The sequence below is a fragment of the Henckelia pumila genome, chromosome 1 (genome assembly GCF_033568475.1).
Source record: "Henckelia pumila isolate YLH828 chromosome 1, ASM3356847v2, whole genome shotgun sequence".
Taxonomy (NCBI): domain Eukaryota; kingdom Viridiplantae; phylum Streptophyta; class Magnoliopsida; order Lamiales; family Gesneriaceae; genus Henckelia; species Henckelia pumila.
This window is the reverse complement of record NC_133120.1, coordinates 22,220,743-22,226,161: the sequence shown is the minus strand read 5'-3', so window position 1 is coordinate 22,226,161 and position 5,419 is coordinate 22,220,743.

Sequence of the window (5,419 nt, the reverse complement as noted above, 5' to 3'; positions counted from 1 at the left end):
AAAATATAGATCACCGTTATATTGGGATGATATCTCAGACGTACCAGATGTTGGGCCTGATATGATCCGAGAAATGACTAAAAAGGTAAAGCTTATACAGAAAAGAATGAAAACAGCTCAGGACAGACAAGCAAAGTATGCGAATATCAGACGAGGACCTCTATCTTTTGATCAGAGAGACAGAGTTTTCTTGAAGATTTCTCAATTTAGAGGTACAGTCAGATTTGGCAAGAGAGGAAAATTATCTCCACGTTTTATTGGTCCTTATGAGATTATCGAGAAGATAGGCGATCTTGCTTATCGACTCTCTCTTCCTCCATCTTTGTCTGGTATTCATGATATATTTAACGTCTCTATGCTACAGAAGTATCAACCTGATCCTTCCCATATTCTTCAACCTGATGAAGCTGAACTTGATAAGACTCTCAGTTACTTTGAATAGCATATTCAGATTCTTAATCGCAAAGATAAATAGCTCAGAAACAATACAATTCAGCTAGTCAAAGTTCAGTGGAGTCGACATGGCACAGAAGAAGCGCTTGGGAGACTGAGTCATATATGAGACAAAGATTTCCAGAGTTGTTTCATTGATATGAGTTCTTATTCTGCTTTCCGTTATTTCATTATATTATGTGTATACATATTGCATATACAACTTTCTTATGATTTTGAGGACGAATTCATGCCTTAGTAGGGGAGAAATGTAAGGCCCGAGATTATTTAATTTTAATCCAAAAATATTTAATTTGGGAATATTTAGAGTTTAGAATTAAATTCTAATATTCTTAAATGAATAAGGATTGAAATTGAATTAAATTACTTTTTCGGGGACTGAATTACAAATAGCCAAAAGTATAAGGACTAAAGTGCAAATATGCTATATATATCACAATTCCCACTTGATTTTCTAGTTGTTTTGCACGACTTCAGCAGCTAGAAAAGGGAAAAGAATTCTGAAACCCCCAAGACGCCATTTTCAATATTTTAAAGCTTCGATTTTACGCGATCCAGCCGTCAGAAATTTGAGATAAATATATATCTGCGATCACCGCTCCGAGAGCTACATTTGGGTACAAGTTCCATTCACTTTTATTAGATTTTATTTTTATGTTGAAGATGGGTTGTTCTTATTTTTGATTATATATGTGATTGAGCTAGTACCAGTTATGTATTCGCAGACGGTTCGGAAAAAGACTGTTGTTCAGATTTTATATGAATTTCTGAAGATATTTCGAAAATATCCAATTTCTGATTTGTATTGTACGTGTGATTACATGTTGATATCTTGAAGATTATGAGTTGTATTGATTGTTAGATTGATTTGGATATTGTTTGGATTGCCAGTTTTTAGCCGTTACACCGTCGATTCACAAAATGTCAAGACTTTGATATTGTTGATTGAATGAAGCATGGTTTGAGTTGCATCTGATCTTGTTAGTCACTCTACATGTCATTTCAGCTTTATATCAAAGTTTTTCGAACTCGAGATCTCCGAGTCGAACCGAGAAGGATTTGAAGCAAGGTTTGATAGCATTTGCACTTGAGATTGAGTTGAGAAGTTGAGCAGATTTTTATATATGTTGTTGTTGATTGTATTTTCAGATTTGAAGTACTTTAAGACTCGACATTGAAAGGTATAAATGACAACTAATCTAAATGAGATAGAATACTCGAAATAGTTATGATTTTCGAGTATTCCCTTGTTAATCACATACTTGTTTGATTATGTGCCTTATGTGATTAGATGATTTTATTGATTTGCTTGATTATTGAGTAGATGTTCAAGATGTTTTACAGTTTTTAATGCATATAGATTATGTTGCATTTATCTTGAACTGTAGCCTGAAAAGCACAGAGGGCTGAAAGGCCTAGAGTGCAGATGATGTTTGGAGGACTGTAGTTGAGTGACACGGAATGTTGATTTACTTCCAGAGCTATATGACTCACTATAGTTGCACCAAAGTCAGTGGATATAAAATACTTGATGTCACCTCGATTGGGTGAGTTGGTGATTCGTTTGAGAATTTTATTCCCCGGGATCCCAAGAACCAACATTCGATTGATATCAGACTTGATAGCCTTCATTTGAAACATGCATTGCATTCATGTTTATTATATTGCATGTTTTGTTGTTTATACTGGGATTTTATTCTTACCGAAGTTATCCGGCTATTGCTCTGTTTTGTATGTGTGCATGACAATAGGTGGGGCAGGAGCTGGTCAGACTCGACGTGGATAGCTCGATATAGAGTTTTAGCATGTGAGGACTCGGGTTTTAAGCAAGAGAACATGTATTTTGAGTTGTTAAACATGTAAGTACACAAACAAGAACCTTTGTATATTTGTTTGCGAGTACTCATTTATATTTGATGTTGTGCATCCTAGATGAAGGGATTAAGGTAGTTTACATGTTTATGACTGTGTAATTGCATAAGAATGCATGTAAATAAGGTTTGAGATTGAATAAGACTTGCATATCTCATGTTTACATTTGTGGAATGTTTAATTCTGAATATTTAGTATAGGGCACGAACCCCGTGTCATGGTCCGTGCAGGGGTCTGGGTGTACTCTGCCATGAAATCCCTTTGTTGTCGAATTCAGCCTTGGGCACGGACCCAGGTCCAGAAGAGGCACGGACCCCGTGCCTTGGTCCGTCAGGGTCCGGACCAAGGTCCGTGTGGGGTCTATTTGTGTAAAAAAAAAAAAAATTATCCTGTTCGCGACGTGTTTTCACGTCACCAAATGTAAGGTTTTGCGTCGCCAAATGACCTGTATTATTTATTTGATTATTAAGCAGACTAATATTCAAATTGAATATTTCTAGTTATTAATTGCCCTGTGACTAATATTCAGATTGAATATTTCTAGTTATTAATTTCCCTGTAAGATTAGATTAGTACCCGTGGTCCCCACACCCTTCTTCTTCGGTTATAAATCCTGTCGACTCTAAATCCAACAACTTTCAGTCAATCTCAAAAGAATCCATAAAGATCAATATCGACATTCAAACTCCAAACAATACACGGTTCGATCAATTCAAACGAAACGATATCCAAAACTTAAATCGGCGGCATAACGGCTAAATTATGATCAAACTGGAAACACGGATCAATACCAAATCATCAATAAAGACTCAAACCCATCAAATCTCAAAACCAAATTTTCGAACAACACTTAAAAAATTCAAAACAATTCCGAACGACGCTCTTTTTCCAATCCGACTGAGAATAAACTATAAGAGCTATCTCAAGAACATCATACCCAAAAAGAATCGAATTCCAACTACCTTCAAAAAATAAAATATATCTGATCGAAGAAATACTTACGATAGAATGAAGCTATATCAGTCGTGATCGCGAATCTGCCCTCAGAAATAAATTCTAACGGACGGATCGAGAAGAAATCGGAATAACAAAGCTTGAAGTACTTGGGAGGCGTCTCTAATTGAGAGAAACTTTGGAGGGGATGAAGTGGTGAAGTAGGAGAAGACTTAGTCAAGTCCAATAATATAACAATCCCTCAATTTGCGTTTTAGTCCCTGAAAATTCCAAAAATTGCAAAATAGCCCTTGATAAAAATCAAAACGGCCCTCGAATAATAAAATCTCTGGTTATCTCAAATAAACTCAATTAAGATACGATCATTGTCCCCAATGATTGAAATCAAGAGAAAGAACAAGGGACTCGTACCTTTGAAATTCGAAACCAAGCATCAGGACTCGGTATCATCATCATCTCCATGGAAAGAAGTCGAAGCATCAACAATATCATCAGGCGACCATTAGGGAGGATCATGCATCAATATAAGAGTGTGAGATGGAGATAGGGACTTTCAAAGAGGACCCTGCATTGCGATTTTAATCTCTGAAGGAAATATATTGCGCGTAAAGTGGCGGGGTTCATATTCGCAATTGCGCTAGTGCAAGCGCGGTTGATAAGATCGTTAGCGTTAGAATTAGCGCCCTTTGGTAGCGCGATAGCGCTTGGTTTTGCGTTGTTAAGTAGCACGTAAGAGCTAGAACTGACGCTCTGCGGGAGCGCGATTGCGCTTGTTCAAGCGCCCTTCGTAAGCATGATAGCGCTTGATATAGTGCGGTTCAGTAGCGCGTTAGCGCATGCAGCGCTATTCCTAGCATTAGTGAAGCGTAGAGAATGCGCGGGCGCGGGATAGGCAACGAGCGAGGACGCTTGAGCTTCGGACTTCAAATCACAATATAGAGCGGGCGTGCATCAAGGCTTGCGCAAACGCGCACGTACTTCGTCCAGAGTTCTCAAATCTTGGAAAAAATTCAACAAATTCGTAATATTAGACCTCCAAAATTCCCAATAATGCACTCAAAAATAATAGATTAACTCATTATAAAAAAAATGAACGAAAAATTAAAGCATAAATTAGATTAAAAAAATAAAAATAATAAATAATAAAATAAAAATAAATTAACACAAAAATTTTGGGTTGCCTCCCAAAAAGCGCTTGGTTTAGAGTCGTCAACCCGACTTTCACCGGTCTAAGGCGGTTGTCGAAGCTGGGGTCTTCCCCTCTTTCACACGCCAAATATATTCCACAAATCATTTTTTAAATTTCACCTTCTTTTTCTTGTATTTCTTCTTTGGTATTCTTGGCTATCTCTCCTTTGGAGATTCAACCTCAATCTCAGCTCTTTGACAACCCTCCAGCTTCACAACCCGCTCAATCATGCATAATTTCTCAATAGGGGGTTAGGTGCCTTCATGAATATGTTGAAAATCATTCATTCGCCTTCCACACCCATCGACAATTCACCATTCTTGACATTTATTTTGGCATCAGCAGTAGCAAAAAATGGTCTTACAAAAATCAATGGAGCACCATGATCCGCTTCCATGTCTAAGATCACAAAATTAGCTGGGAATATGAATTTATCCACCTTGACTAGCACATCTTCAACAATACCCCGTGGATATGTGATGCTTCTATCTGCCAACTGTAGTGTGATCATGGTTGATTTTATCTCTCCCAACTCCAAGGCCCTGTAAATAGACAATGACATTAAATTAATACTGACCCTTAAATCACATAAAGCACTACTAATATGAGATCCACCAATTGAACAAGGAATAGTAAAACTCCTTGGATCTTTCAGCTTTTGTGACATCTTCTTTTGTAGCACGGCACTACATTCTTCAGTTAAATTGACCACCTCGTTCTCTTGCAGCCTCCTTTTCTTAGACATCACCTCTTTGATAAACTTTGCGTAGTTTGACATTTGCTCCAAAGTATCAGCAAAAAGGATGTTGATATTAATCTTCTTGAAAATCTCCAAGAATTTTGAGAACTGATCGTCCAATGCCTTTTTTCTTGAACCTCTATGAGTAAGGAAGCTGTGGCTTGTACATCGGGTTTGAGTCAGATTCTTGCTTTTTCTCTTCAGCTTTCTTC